Source organism: Chiloscyllium punctatum, chromosome 1 (genome assembly GCF_047496795.1).
Source record: "Chiloscyllium punctatum isolate Juve2018m chromosome 1, sChiPun1.3, whole genome shotgun sequence".
In the NCBI taxonomy this organism is placed as follows: Eukaryota; Metazoa; Chordata; class Chondrichthyes; order Orectolobiformes; family Hemiscylliidae; genus Chiloscyllium; species Chiloscyllium punctatum.
Window position 1 is genome coordinate 122,176,071 of NC_092739.1, and position 24,415 is coordinate 122,200,485.

At 38.2% G+C, this 24,415-nt stretch overlaps 1 protein-coding gene across 4 annotated transcripts in view; it reads left to right on the plus strand.

Annotated features, from left to right (window-relative positions):
* cntfr (ciliary neurotrophic factor receptor) overlaps positions 1-24,415 on the plus strand; it is a 375,848-nt gene that overhangs the window by 61,488 nt on the left and 289,945 nt on the right. For 3 of the 4 annotated variants that reach the window (XM_072573295.1, XM_072573298.1, XM_072573299.1), the window contains one exon: positions 4,471-4,527. The exons of the other annotated variant lie outside the window; for it this stretch is intronic. The gene's annotated coding sequence lies outside the window, so the exon portion shown is untranslated. The remainder of the gene's footprint in view (positions 1-4,470; positions 4,528-24,415) is intronic. 4 annotated transcript variants of the gene reach the window in all.

A 24,415-nucleotide genomic window follows, 5' to 3' on the forward strand; every position in this document is an offset into this window, starting at 1 on the left:
AGGTAAAAACAATGACTGCAGATGCTGAAAATCAAATACTGGATTAGTGGTGCTGGAAGAGCACAGCAGTTCAGGCTGCTCGTTGGATGCTGCCTGAACTGCTGTGCTCTTCCAGCACCACTAATCCAGTACTTATCAGCCTAAGCCTGGATATTGCTCAGGTCCCACTTCATTTGTTCAGAACTCCTCAGATATTGAAGCAGTCTGCAAATAGTCATAAGGTCATAAACACAGAAGAGGCTGTTTGGCCCATTGAGTTTGTGATGATCTATCTACACTAATCCCACTTTCCAGCACTTGGCCCATCGCCTTGAACATTATAACATTTCTACTGCTCATCCATATACCTCTTCTTTGAAGGTTCTGAGGATTCCTGCTTCTTCTACCCTCCCAGGCAGTGCATTCCAGAAGTAATGTTAAATGCTGTACTACCATCTGTTAGCAGCTTCACTTTTTTGAAGGGAGGGTTATGGCCACTAGTGCGTCCTGTTATCTTGTCCACGTCACCATGCATTGAATGAATGAAGACAGTGTAGGCAGCCATTTTGGATGTAGGGTGCAATTCCATTATTTACAATATTGACTGCTTGTGTAAGACAGAAATTGAGTGTCTGACCGCATTGTAGCTAGGGCAGGAAATCTGTAGGTGTTCTAATCCTGTATTAGGAAAGGAATAAGCTGGTGTGTGTAGCCACTCTGGCTCACCTCCATTAATTGAGCACAGATGAGTTGTCAGTAATTCACAAATCCAACTGACCAAGAACTTTGTCTTGTGGGCAACACGTGTAGACATTGTTTCTCTGAAACAGTACCCAAAACTCAACCTCTTGAAAGATTCCTTGCTAATACAGTATAAGTACTGGGATGACTACAGTAGGAAACTTGAAAGTATCAACACATTCCTCTAAAAATTACCTCAGTTAATGTTTCTGTAAAGTCAGCCAGAATGAAAAATTGCCTGTGTATCCAAAATAATAGATAGAAGATCCTGGAAATACTTCACAAGTCTGGTAGCAGTTTTAGGAGATAAACTGAACTGGCATTTCAAGTTGATGACCTTTTTCATCAGACCCAGAATAATGGAGCAGAGGCTGCTGTCATCATTGACCCAGTCGAAAACTGCAGAGCAATTTTTCCACAAACCGTAGCAGGAATTTGCTGCCCCAGAGGCAGCTCTAATCCAATGACAAACTGGCTGGAAATGATGTGATGCAGTTCATTTGCAGGTAAAGTCAAGCACTCTTTGTCACATTGCTGAAGCCATGAGAGTTCAATGGCTTTCAGTTTAAATTATTTAATATCCTGTTAATTGCAGCTCCACTTTGAACCCTACAACAATCTCCCTCAACATTCACTGTTTGTTGGAGCCGCATCATGAATAGGAAGTGCTTAGAGAGACATGTGCCGCATGCTGACAAATGGGATTAGATCAGTTAAGATATCTGGTTGGCGTGGAGAAGTTAGACTGAAGGGTATGTTTCCTTGCTGTATAACTCTGAGGACTAAGTGAGGACTGCAGATGCTGGAGATCAGAGTCGAGAGTGTGGTGCTGGAAACACACAGCAGATCAGGCAGCATCCAAGGAGCGGGAGAATCAATGTTTTAGACATCACGCCCAAAATGTTCATTCTTCTGCTGGGATGCTGCCTGATATGCTGTGTTTTTCCAGCACTACATTCTCGACCCCATATAACTCTGACTCTAGGATGCAGGCTGTTAGCAATTTTTCTCTCTAGTGTTTTCTGTTATTTGCTTAATATTTTCATCTTCCACTGTACTTGAATATTCTGTGCCTGAATACAAAGTTGCCCAAAATAGGGGACAGGACCCTGACAAGGATGACAAAATGGAATGCTGGGGTTCCAAGCTGAGACAGCAGTGGTTGTCATGGAGCTCCGACCTAGTTGCATAAGCTGTGGTCTGTACTCTTGACAGGCATCTGCTCTCACAGCTATCCTGGTCTCCACCACTACATCTACACTTGACTTCACTGCCCAACACCCAGCACCCAAGTTCCTACTTCTCAGTGGGATGCTGACCATCTTCAAGCTCAGAGGGTTAGAATGGGAGAAAGTTTGGGAAGCACTGCCTTAGTATTTAACAGGCTTCATGCATTTCTGTGTATCTGCTGCATATTACCACAGTTCCTCCATTTGACATTATCCTCAAAGCCTTTGTTCCATTACACCAATATAAATATTAAACAAAAAGATTATGAATTTGTTACGATGTTCCCTTCTGTGCTGCAGGATTAGAAATCGGAGTGGCTGATTTCTGTAGGAATGATTTGAAACATCAGCCTAAATCTAATAAGGTACTGATCAAACCCCTTCAAGCACCATTAACTTTTTGAAAGTCAATTGTGAAAAAGTAATAAATGGGAGGAACAACATTTTAAATCGGGGATTATAGTTTTATTGCACAATGGTCTGAAAGAGTTAACATGAGGAGTGACATAAGCACCACCCACAATGATGTCACATTGACTTGTGGGCAAAACTGGTTTGGATCTCAAAGGAGTGAGACCTAAATACCTGGCTGTCCAGATCCTGAGGGGACTTGACCAGGTGGGTATCGATAGAATGTTTCCTTTTGCGGAAAACAGAACAGGGGGTCATAGTTTAAAAATAAGGAGTTCTTCATTTAAGACTGAGGTGAAGACCTCTTCTTCTCTCAGGGTTGTGAGCCTTTGCAATTCTCCTCTTCAAGTGACAATGGATGCAGAATTTTAAATATTTTTATTTGTAAAGCAGACATGGGTAGATTCATCATTACCAAAGGGATTGAAAGATTATTGGGGGAGTTCAGCAACACCGAATTGAGCTTAAGATCAGATCAGCAATATTTTTTTGAAATGCATAGCAGGTATGAAGGGCTGAGTGTCCTTCTCTTATTCCTTGTTCATCTGTTTGTATGGCCTCAAAGTCCCTGTAACAATGTCTCTTGTATCAATGTCGTGTTTTGACTCACTGGTGACCCCCACTATTCCTGGACACATCATAAAATGAAAGTTAAGAAGTAAGCAAAGTTCCCCAATTTATCTGATTTCCAGACCTATGTTTATAGAATGCACAGATGGGGCTTCTGTACTGAACAATGACTCTTCATTACAATTGATTAGACCGCAGGCTACTTCCATAACCTGTTAGCATATAACATTTTAGTTAGTAATGGTAATCCCCTTATCAACTTTCCCTTACACACTGACAACTCACTGACATGGTTTTAAAAAAAAGATATAAACAAAAGGGAAGAACTGTAAAGACAGTTCAGTAAGTCTTTGTCCCACAGTTCTGGAGTTGAGATGATCCATATGACTCTTCTGAAGGCCAACACGTTACTTCAGTTGTCTTTCTCCAGATGATTCCATTGGCTGGTAAGAGACACAAGGCAACTGGTTCACTCATAAAAGGTTTCTGACTTGTCAGTTAATGTCATACCTTACTTTAACTGAAGCAGGAAAGAAACATTTCTTTCAGGTTTACAGTGAGTTTTGAAAATAGAGAAAAGAGACCACTCCATAGCTGGGAGTAACTCTTTCGCTCTCTCTCTCCAAGTATAAAAGGTCTCTGTAACTGGTAGCTGGTCACTAATCTGTAGACTAATCAACTTCATGTTGCTAGTGAAAGCAGGGTCTGTGTATCCCTCCTGACCAAGTTGTCTGCAATTCAAATTCTAATTACTGCTTGGTGAAACTGTTCTTTACTGCCATGGATATTTAGATTACTTGCTTTCAAACCGTGCAGCAACCCTCTCAAATATTGGTGCTCTTCCTTATTTCAGTCCCCCGTTTTAGAATAACAAAAACAAGTCCAGCTGCTTGCAGTAGATGTTTTGAATCAACCGATTTGAGATGTTGTGATGCATGTCTTGGATAAGTGGGATTTGAACCCAGGCCTTCTGGTCTGCAGATAGACACCACCACTTTGCCAAAAAGTACTTTTTTATCATATCAACTTGGCCTGTAACTTGTTGCTGTCCTGCATAGTAGACCTTAAGTGTAAGAGGCTCTTCTAATTTGAACAGGCAGTAATTTGTCTCCCTTAACATATACCAAGCAACATCTGTAGTTTCCTAAAGAGGATGGTGACACATCATAATGCATGATCAACTTGCAACCTCATTCCCTGGCAGAATTTAATTTTGGAGTCACAGTGGCCCTGACAGTTGATGACTTGATCGTTTTCTCCTATAATTTTTAAAGTGCATTTGCCACAGAAAGTAAACGGAGCTCCCATTACAATGGTGATGATCAAAGTACCTTGTCTGATCGTGGCTATTTCATTTTAAATAAAAACAATTTTTCTCCTGAATTTATTATTGAAATAAAATTTTGGTGATTGAGTTAACTCTTAATGGCCATGGGATGAGTACTTTTCACTTAAGCAATGGTCATAACTTAAATTGATCTGAATTGCTTAACACATCAGAATCAATAACTCATTAACCCTCTTCTGAACTATTTTCTAGGCCACTTTGAAAAAACCATATTGGTGTCAGACTGCAGTGATTTGTAGCCTGGACCAGGTAAGGACAGCAGATTCTATTATTTTGAAAGAATATGAATTAATCAATGTTTTATGACAATTCAAAAATATTATACTCCTTTTTCTTTCCATAATTTGTTCCACTAAATTACACAGTTTAGCATGGAAGGGGTTGAACTCCAGTTCTATTGAATTTTATTTTGTTTTTGACAACAAATGTGCTGCTATACCAGTGCTCACACCTTCATTGCAGGAGATACCATTTAGCAAGAAGCCAGGGGAAATAGAACATATCATGGGTATCTATCATAAGATTACAATTTATGATTTTACCACACAGACTTATTTTTGTTTATTAATGAACTCGTTAAATCTTTTAACTGCCCACAATTTTTTCCATGTTTGAGCCATCCATGTGACTCTACATTACTAATCCAGTAACATAACCAGTAATAAGCAACCACTCCATCTCGCAGTCCATATTGTCAGTGTTTTCACTTCACTATCCTAGACACATGGAGGCCAATTGTTTTGCCCTACCAGCTTGGCTCGACATGAACCAGGACTGGAACCAAGAACCTTTCTGCTTTGTATAGATCAAATACAAATGGAGCAGCATGTTCAGCAACTGTATGCTTTTGTTAATTGAAATAACACTGCAGGAATTTGTGTTATAACAAATGTCTGTCAAGATTTTGAGGAAACTGCATTTTAAATGTATTTTTCCTTGGAAGCAGTGTTATCTAAGCAATTAGCACAGTGCTATCATCTCCCAATGGCAAGAAAATCTGATCATGGAATTGAAATGTTTATCAATTCAGCAAGTTTTTAACACTTAGTCTGATCAGAAGACAATCAGATGCATTTTATGGATTTTAAGATGATGGCTTTTAATGTACTTGGGCTGGCATAAATATAATAGGACATTCCATGGTTCTCATGTGCAGACATGTGGAAATCATGCGCACAAATGGAATGGGGGGGGGGGATAGATAAGATAAGTACAATAAACTTAACAGTTTATATATTTTGTATATATTAATGGCTTGATGATTTCAGGCTGAATATGCCGATCATGCATCTTCCAGTGTAGGAGTGATTTTTAAAATGCAGACAGTTTCATTTGTTCTTTTGGGTATAGTGGTGCTGGGTTGATTTCAAATTCTGTCTGGAACCTGGAATAGTTACATGCAGAAGAAAATTACAAGTTATGCAGAGAGGAAATTACACAGTCTGGGTCTTGTTCCTTCAATGCCTCAGCTGCTGGTGAAGTTCTGCAGATAAAACCAGAGTTTAAAACAAGGAATTAACTTGTCACAGACTTTTTCTTTCCAACTGCCGAGGGATCCAGACAAGCTTGTGGCCAGTGTTTCCAATTCTAACTTGAATAAATCATGATTGAGAATCCTGAATTAGCCAGGTTTCCATTGTTCAAGTGATAAATCTAATGGCTTGTCTCTCCCCAGTTGAGGTGACTAGCTGCTGTGCTCATTGTTTAGCGATCTACTTCATTCCTATTTCTTGAGTTTTATTGTGTTTTTTTCTGGCGACAGGTTGACTCCACTCCAGTCCATTAGACTGTAGAAGGTACAGTGATGAAAATTGGCTGCCAGCTCAATTCAATAATGTAATTTTGGTTTTAGTTTCTCAAAAAAATCAATTGGGGGTTTCAGTAGGAGAGACTGTTACCCAAGGGCACTACCCTTTAGGGTTGCAATGAGGAAGGTTAATTTGTGAAACTCATTGCTGCAGAAGGCTGAGGTGGCTGAGTCATTGACTGTACTTAGAATTTATAAATAGTCTTGATTAGTAAGGAGGTCAAGGGATACGGGGATAAGGCAGGAGAATGGGGTTGAGAAACATATCAGGTTGGCAAAAACAATGACTGCAGCTGCTGGAAACCAGATTCTGGATTAGTATCAGCCATGATCAAATGATAAAGTAGACTTGATGGGCCAAATAGCCTAATTCTGCTCTTATGTTCTTTCAACCGAGATCAAAATATCTTTTGTTGTACAGAATGGTTCCATAACATTTTGCAGTTGTCTTTTTTTCTCTAATATACTAGGACATTGACCTATATTAAAGGAAATTGCAAGTTGTTCTAACTTACTCATAAATCTCATTCTACTTGCATTTCTTTGCTTGCTGACCAAAATTGTGTGTATGACTAATACTTCAATTTTCTATCTCACCCTTGTCAATCCTCACTCTTTCCCATCTGAACAACTACCCCCTGCCCAAAACCTTGTGGATAATTTTTCTGAATTTTGGCCTTGGTACATTTTTCCACCCAAAATTCCTTTTCCCTTCTATTGGTGAAGCAGCCCTCAGTGGGCTATACTCTGAGCTCTGGATTTCTTTACACTCTGCATATTTCCTCCTTTTTTAAGATGTTTGTCAATCTTTCAGAGAGCTATTAATAACATTTCCTAAAGTCTGTTTCTTTGGTTTATTTTGGTTGATTTTTGAGTATATCTTGAGTATTGTCTAGAATATGTTACCATGTTGAAATTGTTAGAATAAATGCATTGTTGTGGAAGTATATATCTGCTGCAGCAGAACCTGATCCTCCTTTTATAGACATTGCGTATGAGGTGCTGCACAGGCAGGACACCTTTATACTCTTACTTTCCTGTGGGGAAATATTGCAATCTCTACCATTTTCAAGCAGCTCAAGTAAAGAATTGAACAAAGGAAATCAAATTGTCCTCTAAATCCACATACTGCCACCATTGTTGAAGGCTTTAATTAAGATTACATTCACTGTTTTACTAGAGTTTGAATAGAGTTTACAACAGGTGATTTGAATCCCTGATAGATATAAAAAAACTGGGGGGTGGGTGCTGTGCAGCCAAGTACACCTTTTGTGGCCTTTATAGAAATAATTGATTAGACTGACTTATTATCTTTAGTCTGGCGTGATCATGTGTTTTATATCAAAACTATTCCCTTTAAAGTTTGCTCAGGTTGCAGACTAGCATCCTTTGGACAAAAGTGGTATTTTAACCTGCCGCCAACCTTTTCATTTCCTGCAGAGCTGGAACATAGCTGTGGGGATTTAAGTCTTATCTGACTATCTGGAGGTCTATTTGACAAGATTTTATTATTAACTGTAGCAGGCAACAGGAGCTTGCATGTTTGTACTTTATTATATGAAGTGAATATATCAACTCTTAATATTTCTACTGCATACTCTTCAAAAAACAAACTATAAAAACTCATGAATGTTGAATCTTTAGAAACTTGCAAACTATTAGTCATGGATTAATATGTAAGCCATATAATCTACTGTTAGATTTGTAACTTGTGCTATAGATGTGTAATCTTTTGAAATCTATAATACAATCTGTCACCTTAGAGAATGGGTCTTGTGGAAGTTTTGACACCTTTTTTGGGCTAAACCTGAAAATAAAATGAAACTACTTTTTACTCTTTCTGTAGCTAATGAGACAAAGGTTTTTTTAAAAGTACAATCCAAAGTAATCAGGCTGAACGCACGAACTAGGCAAGGGTTCGTGAGTGATGGATAATTGAGATTGTTTTGCTGGTCGTGGACACAAATTTAAATCTTTGTTTCCACATCTTGAGGCTTATAAGTAAATGGAAAAAATACATCCTTTGGTATCTGATTTACACCTTCAGATATTTCTATTTGGCTCACTCAACTGCATATTTCAAATCCACGTGCATTGGCAGTCCAAATTAGTGAGGCTACAAAATTATTTCTGCCCTTATGAAATTAGGGATACATTCATTTAGGACGTTCCTAAGATTGGACTGTTGTTAATAAATTAAGACTGCCTCATACTTTTAGGGTCAGGATCAGAAAGGAACAAATCCTATGATCTTGTAGGATTAATCTTGTCATTTTAAGGCTTTTAAACAATAAACTTCATGTTACCTTGCCACTACTTTTTAAAATATCATATCCTTTCAACAGTTTGCTTTTAAACTGCTATTATGTACTGTTGACATGGGTGTCTCAAAAGAGAAGTTTGATCATTATTCAAGATCATAGGTTTATATTTTTTGCCAATTTTCTCTTTATAAATTGTAAGTGACCTCTAGATCTCAAGGCTATGGGAAATGATTGATTAAATGAAGACTTAAAATACTTTCAAGCACACAGCTAGAATAACGAACATACTTCGAGATATTTTATATCCAATATCGATGTAATGTAAAGAAATTCCTTGCATGAATTTATTGAACAAGGGAAAATGTATTAGAAAATCCTATTACCTCCACGATTGATTTCAGCTGCTATTCTTGGCACCAGTCTGATGTTCACACAGGCTCCAACAGCATAATACTTACAAGAATGGATTTGTTTGCTTGTCAGAAGAATCTTATAGAATACTTAATTTGTGACTAGACAGGATGTTGATATGCCCAGAAAAAGGCTGAATCAAAGTACAATCTTTAAATTGCATTTGTCAAATAAAGATAGATTATGAAGGAAGGTTCTTTTTTGAATTCTGAAGGCATAAACTGTCCAATAAAAACAAAATGCCATTCTTCATGAAATTATAATTATATGGTATGCTTATCCCTTGACCTGCCAGTGATAGGAGGATTAAATGGCCAATCCTTCATGATACATTTGAATGGTAGCTGAAGAATTTGTCAAATATTTCTCTCAACCTCCCTTCTTACTGAAATTTAGAGGTTCAACAGCAAGGCAGCTTTCACCTTTTATTTGTATCGGAACTATGATGATCATTTTGTATGATTGACTACAATATACTAAAACCTATTTTAAATTACAATCTTTTTAATCTCCATCAGAAACCAGGTCCTCATTTCAGCTGTTTGCTTTAGGTTCAACCCCATGTCTCAGGTGGAAAGTTTACATTTCTATATTCCGTGTCACTATTTTAAAGCACTTAATGATTACTAATGGATTGAAATTCTAAAAGTTTTAACTTTTACATATACAATCCGGGATTCCTTCTACCTGTTCATCTCAAGTTAAAATCTCTCCAACATGTTCGATCTCCAGCAGCTCAACTATTGTGCTACTTGGAAACTATCTTCTGATGCTCTTCTCCAAACTGCTTGACTTTCAACATTTTTCTATATTGTGTTGACTTCAGAGCTGAGACATTGCACACTATGAAGACAGTTGTAAGCAAGTGTAAAAGAATGGACTTTGGCAGGTCACAACATACACTGCTCTGATTGGCAGCCCTTAAAATGAAGGTGCAGAACTTGTACAATATAAATTAGGTACATGGGAATGAGAGGTAATTTTCAAAATCTTGCAGTTTTAATTCTGAACTTTGTTGTAGTTACTGATGACCTACAGATTGTACAAACCCATATCCCCTTTATCCTCATTTTATCATCTTTAATCTTTCTTTCTATTTTCTACTTTTGTTTCTTATTGTCTTATGAAGTCCTCTGACTATAAAACTTTTGGTGATATCAATGAAATTCAGAAAATTATATGCTATTGAGATTATAGAACATAGTTGATACTTGCAATGTTATACAGAAAGAAAAAAGATAACATTTTTCTTCCTATAGCATGTTCAAGTACTCTCAGTGAAAATATCCTTGAAGTGAAGTCAGGAGGATTGATGTTGAAACAATGACTTTTCAGTACTGTGAATACTTTGAGTGTTAAAACTTTGAGTCTGCTTTTTACATTTTTCTAACCTGCATTCCTGTAACAACCTAGTGTTAAAATTCACTGATCTATTACTGGAAAGCCTCCCGATTTAGCTACATCTGATGGAGCTGTTTTACTACACTTGAGTTGAACATTGGCAAGCTCATGAAGGTACTTGAAAAAGTCAAGGTTTTCCACTCTAGTGACTTGGAATAATTAAGTGGAAAAACAAGAAAATTCATCAATAAACATTAGGATACCTTTGTGATAGAGGGCAAATTTTGAGTGGCTCCATTCCCATTATGGAAGAAAATATGTCCACTTTGTCATGCTGGTGTTTAAGAACATCTGCTAGATCTTCAGCATCAAGAAATTATTCTTCAGAAGTTTCCTACAATAATGTCCTAGGCCCAACTATCAATTGGTAATCCTGAGATGCTTCATCAGTAACTATCCTTCAGAAGAACAAATGCTGATTGGTCAGTTCCATTTGCAACTCCTCAGACATTTAAAACTGACAATCGATAAAACAAAACTAGGATAATATTCTGGCTTAGGCTGACAAGTGGCATGCAACATTAGTCATACAAAGCTGTTTGTCAATGACCATTTCAAAACCAGAGGAAACCCTTAGCAACTTTCATTTGACATTACAACTCCCGATTCACCTACCATCAACCTTCTGAGTTTATCATTGACAAGCAATTTTGCTGCCAAGGCTGCAAAAGATCAGAAGCTGACCTTTTGAATGGTGATTAATTTACTTCGCCACTCAAGGCTTTTTCAACATCCACAAGTCAGGAATGTGATGAAATATACTGTACCCATCTGGATGGATACAATGCCAAAAACATTAGAAGGTCAACATTATGCAGGATTTTAAAAGCCCACTTAATTTTATGCCCCATTGAACACCTTAAACACTGACCCTCCATTGCCAATATATAATTAGTACAATGTTTACCATCTACGGAATGCACTTTAGCAATTGGCAAACATTTTACAACAATACCTTCCAAAAATATGGGTTCTTACTTAAAAGGACCAGGCCAGCGATGAGATTGAACATCACCTGACTCACCATGATGGCATAGAAATATCACCTTCCCTTCACTGGCACTGGAGAAGAATCTTGGAACTCACTCACTAACAGCACTCTGAATACTTCCACCACACAGACTGTCAGGGTTCAAGAAGTCCACCACATTCTCTGACATCAGGATAGGCAATAATTATTGCTGTTGCTAAAAGTGCGCATATTCCATCAATGAATAAAATTGAAATTATTGATTGCCTGACTTACTACTCTGAAGTTGTGAAGAATTCCACTTACTACCAATTTAAGATTTGGTTGAGCCTGCAATGTGGTGCTGTTACATGTACTGGAAGCTGCATTTATTACTGTCCAGGTACCTGTCCTCAACAGAGGAAACATGTACATGCACTGTGTTTATGTCAACTCAATGAAATGGGTGACAACCATTCGGTTGATCATTTCTTAGCCAATGTCCTGAGAAATTAAATTTATACAAAGCCTGGCAGTAACTGTCAACCATCATTTAATTTATGCATTGGTAGAGGTATTGCCGTGAAGAATTTGCATTCTCCTCTCATGCAGTACATGTGTTGGTTTTCCTTTGAATTGATATTCTTGTGAATTGTCCTGATGAGTACAAGACAAAAATCTTCAATTTCTTTCAGCAATAATAAAAATTCAAACTAACTGGACCATCATTGTTTGCTGTGATTGTCAAGTTGCCAAACATTTGGTGATTCTGTCTCTACATTTTTATATTGATTTTAAAAAATATTTCAATTATGTTGACTACTTTTTGAAATTCTAATAAAATTCTGAGGAGACAATTGGATTAATGGATATGACCTCTTAAATGCATGTAATTTGTATTTTGGTAATGTATAAGGGAATTTTGATATGACTCATTTCAGAAAGATTAAGCTGTGCCAATAGCTTTGGAAATATTTTGTGATATCGCATTGAGTCCCTCAACTGGTACATTCATTAATGTTTGATTAATTAGCAATTTATAGCAAAGGGCTTTACAATTGATTTAAAAACTTTTGGAATAAGACAAGATCAGTTAGCTCCCTCTCATAATCAGTATCTAGTGACCCCTGCTGGAACTTGTTTGCCTGTAAGCTTGGCTTTATGGCACAAAATACAAAACATTAGTTACATTGCTACAATTAGCATATAAGGGGTTAAAACAGAATCCCAAAGGGTATTTCTCAGTGTAGGTAACACTTGTTGAATTGTAGATGAGCTGACTAAAAAATGATAAAATTGGAGTCTCAACTAGCCAGAAAAGTATAGACAATGGCAGTTGTTTTATGGCAGTGTCAGAGAGCACCTTCATTCGATATTGATGCATGGCTGTTTGTTTGAATTAAAACATGGCCAATATGCCATCTGCTATCACTGTTTTAGGATCTATGGGTGTGTTTTAAGCCATCTTGTGAATTGAAGAGCATTAGATCTGATTGACAGCTGTTGATTAGACTGCCAGATGATAGGTGGATTCACTGTGTGGAGACCGATTGGTTGACAACTCGAGATAAGAGGTTTTTTTGAATAGATTTTTATAATATGTCAAATTTAGACATCTCGACAAAATCTTTTATATAGGAGAAAGTGAGGACTGCAGATGCTGAAAATGTGTTGCTGGAAAAGCGCAGCAGGTCAGGCAGCATCCAAGGAGCAGGAGAATTGACGTTTCGGGCAAAAGCCCTTCTTCAGGAAGGGCTCATGCCCGAAACCTTTTTATATAGCCAATACCTGCAAACCTAGTTGACTTAGCAGCATCCAATGTCCAACTAAGCAGGGAGGTTAACAAAGAGTTTACTACAATAAGAGGAATTGAGAAACTCCTCTTTAGAGTAAAAGTAAGTTGCATCTTTTTTATATGTTGACTGTAGGGAAATATCGTCACCTTTAAACATGGGGCAGGACAGAAATCTGTCTAGTCCTGTCCTTTTCTTTTGCTAAATAATATTTTTACTTGCAGGGTGATGAGGTAAAAGTGAATTGGGGCAAGAAATCTAAATACAGCAGGACCTTTTCAGATGAATAAACTTTAAACTTTAAACTGAATGCATCTCTGCTTTCTCAAGGACCTTATCAGGGTAGTGGTGAGCTCATAAATTTGTGGTATAGACATAAACAATTGCCAAGCGAGGATAACGACTATATAAATGTTTTGATGTTTAAAATTTTCAGTTTGCATGGGGGTGGGGGTAGTGGGGGTGGGGGGGAGGGGAGTGGGAGAAGGGGGCAGTAAGGGGAAAGAGCAAAGTGGGCTGACATTGCTTTGATTCACAAGACATAAGGTAGGGGTTAAAACCCCTGTTATTACTTGTTCCTGTATTTTCAAAAGCATGCATTATTGATTTCTCAGGATTATAGTGTTAGATCAATTCATCATGAATGCTTGGCTGAATTTCAAAAGCCCTCAGCTCCCACAAGCTGACAGTGGTTAACATTTTGACACTTAGAGCCTATTAAAATTCACTTTCTTTTTGCTAGTGTATGAAATTTTATTATAACAGAATATTGGAGAGTTCAAAGTCTTTGGGTTTCGTGAATGCAGGTGTTCTTTTCTATATTGTATATATGAATGAGAGCTCCTTTTAATTTTTTTTTAGATTCTATATCCTACAGTATAGAAACAGGCCCTTTTAACCCAACAAGTCCACGCTGACCCTCCGAAGAGTAACCCACCCAGATCCATTTCCCCCACCCTCTATTTACCCCTGACTAATGCGCCCAATACTGTGGGCAATTTAGCACAGCCAATTCACTGGACCGACACATCGTTGGATTGTGGAAGGAAACTAGAGCACACCCATGCAGATACAGGGAGAATGTGCAAACTCCACACAGTCACCCAAGGCGGAAATTGAACCCAGCTCCTTGGCGCTGTGAGGCAGCAGTGCTAACCAATGAGCCACCGTGCCACACTGAAATTCCTGAGTTCTGCCACTAAGTGAGGGACTATGGTAGTTGCATGAGGGTAACTGGTGGCCTGGAGAGTGGGTAGGAAAGAGAAGTGAGGGCGAGAGGGCCCAGGTCCTGCAGAGCTGAGGCAGACCTTCAAACAAACCCACCTCGATATTTGCTGACCTGAGTAGCTGTTTAAATTTGGTTCTGGTCAGCAGTCCCTCATATCAACAGAATGAACATTTTATAGGGAAGCATAGAAAAGAGCAGAATTAGTCTGTTTTGCTGTTCCAAGAATCAGTCTGGTGAACGGTTTGTTGCATTTCCTCAATAACGGCCATTTTTCTTCTTGGACAAGGAGACCATTAGTGCACACAATGTGGTCTCACCAAGACCCTGAACAACTACAGGAAAATATCTTACTCCTGTACATGAACTCTCTTGCAATGAAAACCAATGCAACATTTGTCTTCACAACAAAAATAGAATTTGCTGGTACAACTCAGCAGGTTTGGCAGCTGCTTCTGATGAAGAATCACTTGACTTGACACATAAACATTGCTTTCTTCCCACAGATGCTGCCAGACCAGTTGAATTTTGCTAGCAATTAGTGTTTCAGAACTCCAAAATCCACGGTGCTTTGTTTTATTATAACATTTACCTTTCTTCCTGCTTGACAGGTATACAAGGATACCCAGGTCCCTTTTTGTATGTCAGCATTTCTCAAACTATTTCCATTTAAGTTATCTGTCATTTTGTTTCTTAGACCCTAAGCTGCATAACTTCACATTTATCCACGTTCTACTGCATCTTCCATGTATTTTGCCACTCGCTCAACTTGAGTAGACTTTCTTGAAGCCGCTTTTCATCCTGCCCACCATTTCCAATTCTTCCTAGCTTTTTTTCATCAGCAAACTTTAACATAATACATTTGATTCTTTCATCCAACTGGTTGATATTGTGAATAGTCTAGACCTGGACACCTGATCCCTTTGTACTCCACCAGTTACTTCTCCCCTCTTTATTGTTTCTATTCCTCTCTGCTAATCAGTTCTCAATCCATGCTATTATATACGCCCATGCTCATATGTTTCAGTCTTGCAGATTTACCTGTTATGACAGACTTTATGAAAAGTCTTCCAAATGTCTAAATACACTCACATCCACTGATTCTCTCTTGTCTGTTCTACTGATTACATCTTCAACATCATTAGGTTTGTAAAGCATGATTTATCTTACATAAATACATGTTGTTTTTGTTTTAATTCTGTTGGTGTCAGATTCTTTATAATACTGCTTGTTAGGCTAAATTGTCAGTAATTCTTTCATTCTTTATTAAAAATAGTAACATCACATGTGCCAACCTCCAAAGTGGTGGGATTGTTGCAAAATATACAGTAAGGAAAACAACAATCAGTGCATCAACCATTTCCATAGCTACTACTTTAAGTACCTAAATATTTTGATTATCAGGCCCTAACAGTTTATCAGCCTTCAGTCCCATTAATATCTCTAGTATTTTTCTTAAACTAATTCCCTTCAATTCCTCCTTCTCAATTGACCTTTTGCTTCCTTAAAGTTTGAGAAATTATTTGTGTCTTCTCCAAAGGCAAGGAACTAAAGTGCAGTAGTTTAATTTCTGCACCACTGTCTTGTTCTCTATGATCATTTTTTCCATTTCATGCTGAAAGAGGCCTTCATTTGATTTCAATAATCTCATTGGAAAAATTGGGCTTAATGGAGCCCTTTAAACCAAGTAGTCTGTCCCCAACTCTAGCTAGCCATTACAGAAATGGAAATATGCCCTACATCTCCATTTGATTTAAATATGCACCCAGTCAGCTTTCAAAGAGGACAATTTGTGTGATGCTATGTACAGAGATACAAAGGTTCTCCACAATGCCCAGCTAATGCAATTGTTTGCTTGAATGCCCCCTAAAAAAAGTCAAATTTGAAGAATGAGATATATGGGTCTGACTTGTTTTATATAATTAAAAATGTAAAACCAGTACATTGATTTCCTAGTCTTATCAGTTTTTCTCTCGGCATAAGAAAGAGGTGTGCTGTGGAATACAATTGTCTAATTATGGGAGGGACATTGAACCTCTGAAAATATTGCAATAATCATCATAGCAATTAATAATTTTTAAAAAGAGATGACTTTCTCATTGACTGACAGAAGGCAGGAGAATAGGGTTGATTGAATAGAGGAGAGACTCGATGGGCTGAAGGGCCTAATTACTTCTAATTGTTTAATCTGCTCCTATATGTTGGTCGGGGTAAGGAGTAGCTGCAAGAAATACTTGCAGGTATTGGTGTTCACCTAATATCTGCTTTACCACTAAGTTGATGAATCAAACAGTTTGAATGTTTCTTTTAAAAGAGTTTTTAGTTTAAACTAGTGATATATTGTGAAATCATTAACTAGGTTGGTCTTTTCAGAACCTTAGCTTTAAACCAGTATGTGCCTCCTGAAGTATTAATGGAAGTTTTGTTGTTCTGTATCCCCACAATATAAACAAGAGTATTAAAATACATTGAATTTAGCTTGCGTTTTGGTTTAGAATAACCGAGGATTGATTTTAGGTTAGAAACTCCCAATATTTTTTCTCCATGAATATTTTTGTGCAGTTTGAAGAAGACCTTGGGTCAGTCTCTTTGGAAAAGGGGATAAACCTTTTTTATTCACTCAGGGGACATAGGCGTATTGGTGAGACTGACACTTCTGCTCAAGATAACAAGGGTAGACAATTAGTGAGCTGCCTTCTTAAACAGTGCCATGTCACCATTCATACAACAGAATGACTTACTCAGCCATTGCAGAGGACAGTAAAGATTCAACCATGTTATTGTGGGTTCCAAACAGGCCAAAGCAGGTCAGGACAGCAGTTTCCTTTTCAAAAGGAAACCAGTTGGTTCACCATTAGACTTTAATTTTTAGAATTGTAATGAATCCAATTTCCACCATCTGCTGTGGTAGGATCGAAGCTGGGTCCCCAGAAGGTCATCACCTCACTTTTTGTTTTCCTGCATTTTGAACAGGGGATGTCCTCCTTCTGAGAGGTACTATAACAAGGTGTCAAAAATGGTTCCCCATTCTCAATAGACTCCTTCTTGCAGTTGTCACAAGGAAATAAATTCATTATATGGACATTTATCCAAACTAGTGTTTATCATGACTTTATTGTATTCCCTTTTCAAAATATTTATGGATTTGGTTTCGGTAAAAGAGAACCATTTTGTAACTTTCACCATACATCAAAATATTTAGTCAACTCAAAACAAAATAGCCAACGGTAATTCACTCTTCCCTCCACCATCCCATTCCACTCAATCCTTTAACACACAGTATCTGAGCTCACCTGATGAAATGTAAACTACTGGCCAAACCATACCCCAACATGAGTCACTGCTTTTGACAGAGGATGTATGTGAGGAGAGAAACATAAAAACATATCCAAAGACAAATGATCCAGTTGTATTTAAATTATTTTGATTGTGAAAAACACACTGGTGATTGACAACTATGATTCTTTTGAGGCAATAGCCAGTAAATGTGTATTCTTAGTCCCTGGCTAATTACAGTATTCCTAAATAGCATGGTCTAGAGTGGTGGTAACCTAATTTTTGACACTAAACCAAATACATAAGTGACAAGAAACAAGTAAGATTGACGGTGTTCAAAGAGTTTTGAATCAATTAGCAGATGGGTTAGGGAAAACAGGAAGAAGTTAGATGTTGAATGTATATTGTAGAAGGGGTGATGAAAAGTGCATCCAGTATGTGCAAATGGAGTGTTTATTGACAGAGGAAACAGGAAGATCACTTGGATGCCTTTTGAGCCATTAACTGTAAGTATACAGTCAATGTAAACTTGTTCTTCACAAATGCATCGCCTGGAGGTTTTAACACAAGGACTATTCATTATAACTGGTTTCAACCTATATTACTCTGCACAGATCACTGACAGAGTAGCATTTGGTTGAATAATATGTTTTAAAAAACATTTTCAACAAGCACAATACAGTTATAAACCTTGCTTTCTTTAATACTAAAAAATGCTAACTATATGGAAAAAGAACAAACAAATTGGGCTAATTTCTTTTAGCTTAGTAAAAGCTGCATGGGTTTTTATGGACAGCTTGAAGGGATAGCATGATTTTTTTTATCATCTTACCAAACTTGCCTCATTAACTACTCATCTAGCTCCAGTTGTGTCCCCTACATACAATTCTAGTCCCATCTTAACACACGTCATTCCCGGGACAACTTTCCACTCAGCTGATATCCACCAAAAGACAGTCATTCTTTACAGGCGACAGTGAGGACTGCAGAGGCTGGAGATTAGTCGAGAGTGCGGTGCTGGAAAAGCACAGCAGGTCAAGCAGCATCCGAGCAGCAAGAGAGTCGACATTTTGGGCAAAAGCCCTTCATCATTCGTTACAGTCATCAACCTTACAAAGGTAGCAGCGCTGCACCTGGACAAACATTGACAACCCAGCTTTGACTTTTACTGGCAATATAATGGCCTGGCAGCCATCAAGCCATTCTGCCCATGGCACATAGCATAGCTGACACTCCCTCGCACATACTTGCAGTTCCAGTTCCTCACCGTAGTCATCGTTTAATCACTAGGCCACTTTACAGGTCCTGGATACATCCCATTTAAATAGCCCCTGAGTCTCTGTTACTCTCTACCTGAGAACCATGAGTCACCTGCATCTTGTCATTGTCCAATAGGGGAACATTATATACAGGCAAACCACTCAAATAAATCCAAATATGATCATCTATTGACAACCTTCAAAATGAACATAGCAGTCAATAGGCTGCAGGCCTCCCGCACATTGCAAGCAAAATGCTGGTATCCTCATCTTGATGGTCCATGGTGGTTTTCTGCATCCAGCAAGCATAATTTGGAACTGGATGTCAGTGAGGTCCTGTCAGCTTCATAAGGCTTTTATGCAGCTGATCCTGAAATGCACGAGAGCATCCTCCAGCTCAATATCCTCCTCCTCCTCAGTGCAGAGCACAACGTGCCAATTTGGTGTGATACACAATGTGTATGCACAGATTAGACTGGAAGTTCCCAACCCCCAGGTCATTTCAAACTGTGGAACTAAATGTTCAGCAGCTCTGTACCACTGCTGTAGTTGCAGCATGTGCATCAGCTTGGTGAAGGTGCCATGCTGACTGGGTGACCAACTCGTTACATCCAAAGGGATTGCCTACCCCCTTCCTATCTCAGACCCATATTAACCATTCTATTTACCAGTGGACTGATTGGAGTCCATTATTATACTTACACAACATTTGATGCGCTGGTATTTTCCTCCACTAATACAACTTTGAAAGTTCCAGAAATGATGGGGTGCTTTTGCCCAACATTTGCCACTATTTAAATTGGTGCCAATAACTTCTGCATCACAGAGGTGCCAATGTTAATTTAGCTAGCACCAATAGCATTGCGCAATTTGCAATATTTAACACATATTTAACACTCTGCAGACATTGTATATGTGCAAAGAAATGCTTGCAAATGAAATTGAGCTGGAGTTTTCAAACCCATGCTTCATGTATTTGTTGTTTCAATCCCCTGATGTCCAGCAGATGTGGATCCTGTGGCTTTCTTATAGCTCTGACCCATCAGTGACACTGACTTTGCCCATCCTGGGCATTATTCCAATAATCGTTTTCCAGTTACATTGCACATTGAGAGAACAGCAAGTGGTGGCAGGGAGCCCTGCCTGGCCACCAGGTACTGACCCCCACCCCCAACCTCCATACCCCATTTTGTCTCATATTATCCTAAGAGTCCATTTCCACTGTCCCCTGAATGTAGAGACCAGTCACTTTGAATTGTGCTCCATGCTTTCTGAATCTTATGATATTCACTCTGCTACTCTAATCTCCCACCGTAGAGACTGTAGTGGTTGTCAATGTCAATAACTTCCTTCCTCTCCATGCCCTTCAATATTTCTCTGCCAATCCCCCATGCACTTTGAGCTCCCCTTGTCACTATCTTTGTTCCCACCTTCACATAAGCCTCTGCATTCCCCCTTTTTGCTGCCTTGATTTCCCAATCCCTTTTGACATTGATCCTGTTTCTGCCCCTGCAGGCCCCATTTGCATCTCCTTAACAAAAAATGGAAGGGAACCCAGGCCTTGTATTTACCCCAGACCTTTGACTGACTTCTTTAAGCCGTATTCTGGACATGACTGAGTACTGCCTTTGCAGCTCCCTGACTGTCCTCTTTTCCCTGGCTTTTTATTGTAAAGGAAAACATTTTTAAATTTCAAACATATTCCTTATTTATAAAAAAATATCTTTTATGTCCATGCAAAGTCACTAAGTAGTTCAGTTCTGTACAGTAGCGTAGCAAGGAAAGAAACAAATATTGGAGTTTGACTCTACCCAAACAAACCAAAAGCACGTTCTACTTCAGCAGGAAAATCTTAGACTGATCTTTCCCCCACTGCACCTTGGTGGCAGCTACCCCAAGCTTTAGTGTATCCCTCAGCACTTGGTCCTGGACTTTGGGATGTACTAAACTGCAACACTGGGAAGACTCAACAAGTTTTGGGCAGACCTAAGTGTCTTTCACTGTGTTGATGGTCCTCCAGACACAGTTGATGTTTGCCTTGGTGTGCGTTCCTGGGAGCAGACCGTGGAGCACAGAGTGCTGCATCACTGAATTGCTCGGGCCAAACCTCAACAAAAACCACTGCATCTTCCTCCAGACTTCCTTCAGAGATGGACACAAACTTCTAGAAGTGATGAAATGTGTTCACTCAAACCTTATGCTTCCAAACCATCAGATAATTAGCCATAATAATGTTATTATCGGAAATATGCAGCCAGTCTTGTTTCTCTCTCTTTCTCAATTTTCTGCCATTGTTTCTCTTTTGCTTTAAATTGTACACCTGCACCCTCTTCCACCAAAAAAGTGACCGACCTCATAATTGAAAAATAGCCTGACTCTGACAAAAAGATTATGCATGTAAGAAAGAATGCACCAGTCATTGAGGATAGTTTTCGTTAATAATCTTTTATCCATGCATGTCTGTCTTGGATGGAAGAATGTCAAGAAATTCCATGCATGGACTCCCTCTAACTAATTGTAATAACGTATAGAAAATTGTGTGCATGGTGCACAGGATTTCCTGTTCTATGCTCCCATAGGGCAGAAGTCTGTGCAGGGATCAAGCAAGCAGAAAATGTGTACATAAGTTATTAAACCATAAAGGAAAAATAAAACGCTATAATGGTATAAACTTTATACTTTCATGGTTCACTTCATATTAAAGTCCGTCTATATTCCAGGGTTAATGGATTGTTCTGACTCTTGAATAATGCTCTTCTTGTCCCCAGCATCTGTCTTACATGTTAAACATGTGATGGAACATACTGACCACATTTTACAGGCAGTTTGTACACACAGTTATTCAGTGGTTTCTTGTGCAGTTTTGTTTTACACATCAGTTTTTTTTCTCAAAAATCGTTTGTGTCAAATGCTCACTTTTCTCTTTAAAACTGCACATTTTTCTGGCAGATCATGGCTAATCTGTACCTCCGTTCATCCTTTACATTCCTTGATGTCCAAAAAACTCTGTCAAACTTAGTCTTGAGTACAACATAGTTTTCGAAGGAGCAAGTTCATTATTTATATTCTGTATTAAAAAGTTGATCCTGAATTCACATTAGAAAGGACTAGCTCTCTAATGATATGTCTTGTTTTATGTTCCCAATCAAATGAAGTAGGTCAAATAGAGAAAAACAATTGCAGAATTGTAAAATATGCTTAAAGCCTGAGAAACAGTAGTTTTATTTGTAGGAATTGGAGGTAAAAGTAAAGGAAATTTTGAATTTACCTCTTTGTTTTAAACAACTTAAAACAATGTACACTTTGAACTTGAAGTTTATATCCTTCTAAATGGAAAATATTCTGAAAATATGTACGTGAACTGCAAACAAATCCTAGTTCCTATGTGTGTTAAACTCAGTTAAATTTTACAAATTAAAACAAAGCAAATCTAAGCCAAACCACCTTCAGCTGTTGCATTAATGACCATCCCTCCATCATAATTTCAGAAGTGGGGATGTTCGCCAATGTTCAACACCATTCACAACTCCTCATATTCTGATGCTGTCCAAGTTCAAATGTGACAACAGCTGGGCAATAACTAGGCTTTAGCTGGAGATGGCAAATAGCATTGCTTGGTATTTGTGTGGCATGAATGACCAACTCCAATAAAAGACAATCAAAACACTGAATGTTGACATTCAATCATGTATCATCGCCACTATTAACAGCCTGGGGGTTATCATCTGCTAAAACCTCATCTGGACTCACCATATAAGTACAGTGGCTACAGGAGCAAGCTAGAGGCTAGGAATACTGCAGCAAGTAACTCACTTCCTGATTTCCCAAATTTTGTCCAATACACAAGTCAAGAGTGTGATAGAATAATCCCCACAGCACTCAAGAAGATTGACTACCTCCAGGACAGAGCAGCCCGCTTGATTGACACAACATAAATAAACATCTGCTGATGCCCTATAACAGCAGACATAGCACATACTCCCCATCAGGGAATAGAACTCTGGTTTTAAGCGTGACGGATAAGGATACTTGCCACTACATTAATAAGGAGCTGATGCAGCATGTACAACGTGCATTGCAGAAATTTGCCAGAGCTCGTGAGACGGCACCTTCCAAAACAATGTCTACTTCCATCTAAAAGGACAAGGACAACAGAAACTTGGGAACACCACCACTTGCAAATTCCTCTTTAAGTCGTTCACTGTTCTGACTTGGAAATATATTGCCATTCCTTCTTTGGCATTTGGTCAAAATCCTAGAATTCCCTCCTTGACAGTATTGTGGATCGACCTACAGCACATGGACTACAATGGTTCATGAAGGCAGCTGACCACCACTTTCTCAAGGGCAGCTCAGGGTGGATAATAAAATGCTGGCCAGCTAGTAATGCCTTTGTCTCACGAGTGAATTTAAAAAGGAGTCCAATGTGACTGTTTTGCAGAATCTAATGAATAATGGACAACCTCACCACATACAGATTGGCATATACTGTTGAAATCAACAGTAAAGTCAATGGCATAAAATGATTATAGACCTTTTGCTACACCTGCTGGGAGGTTTAGTAGCTGAATTAAAGGTGAACATTCTCATGACTAATTTGGCTGAGTTGTGATTTGGAGATGCCGGTGTTGGACTCGGATGTACAAAGTTAAAAATCACACAACGCCAGGTTATAGTCCATCAGGTTTAAGTTGGAAGCAATAGCTTTCGGCGCACCGCTCCTTTACCACCTGATGAAGGAGCAGCGCTCCGAACGCTAGTGCTTTCAATTAAACCAGTTGGACTATAACCTGGTGTTGTGTATTTTTAACTTTGGCTGAGTTGGAGCTAGATCTTGCTAGAACACTAACAGTATTCTAGCAATGATAATTATTAATCAACTACAAATCTGCCAGTAAATTCAGAGATTTAAAAGTTGCATCTTGAGTTGCAAATCTCCAGATCTTGCTGGTTTTTACACTTTGTATAAACATCATCACACACTTGGCCTCCCTTCTATTTTTAAGAACTTGCTGGATTTGCACTTCAATTATCCATTAAACTCAGCAGAGGAAGTACGCACTGGTGATTTGCTGTCTAAATACATTTTTAACAATGTGATAATTGTTAATGGAATGCCAATCAATCTGCTTTGCTTAGAAAGAAAACAATTTGAGATGCCAGAATCTCATATCTTCAGACAGCAAATCATTCTTGGATTTAAAATGTAAATTTTTAAGTTGGTATTTTCATCTCTTATTTCTCTTTTGTTCTCCCCAACATGTAATACTATTGCTAAATGTCTGTCAGTGCTAATGAATAAATGTTAAGTGATGAATTTTGAATATCAAACTCCATTAAAGCTTTGAATTTGTTTACAATATATTGATGTCAAGATGTTAAATAACGTTAGATATAATTAAGTATAATTAGGGATATAATTAAAACTAAAACATGCATATTGCAGTCACAGATTAATTGCATCAGAACATTTTGTGAGACATTATTTTGATGACAATTCAAGATAATTGTTGTGAGTTAGAGTCTTAATGACCATCAACATTGTAAATATCTTAGTAGGCTAGAAGGATTGTAGTAATCTTATTATAATAAGATGGTTGGTTGCCATAATAAAAAAAGGGCATATTATTCCATAAAATAAGAGGTTTAGTATTAACAATTTAAGTTACATGTAATAAGACACAAGTTGTGTTCTTGACTATAGTCTTCAGCTTGTGATACCATCACCAGCGAAAATTTGATTTGTCTAACC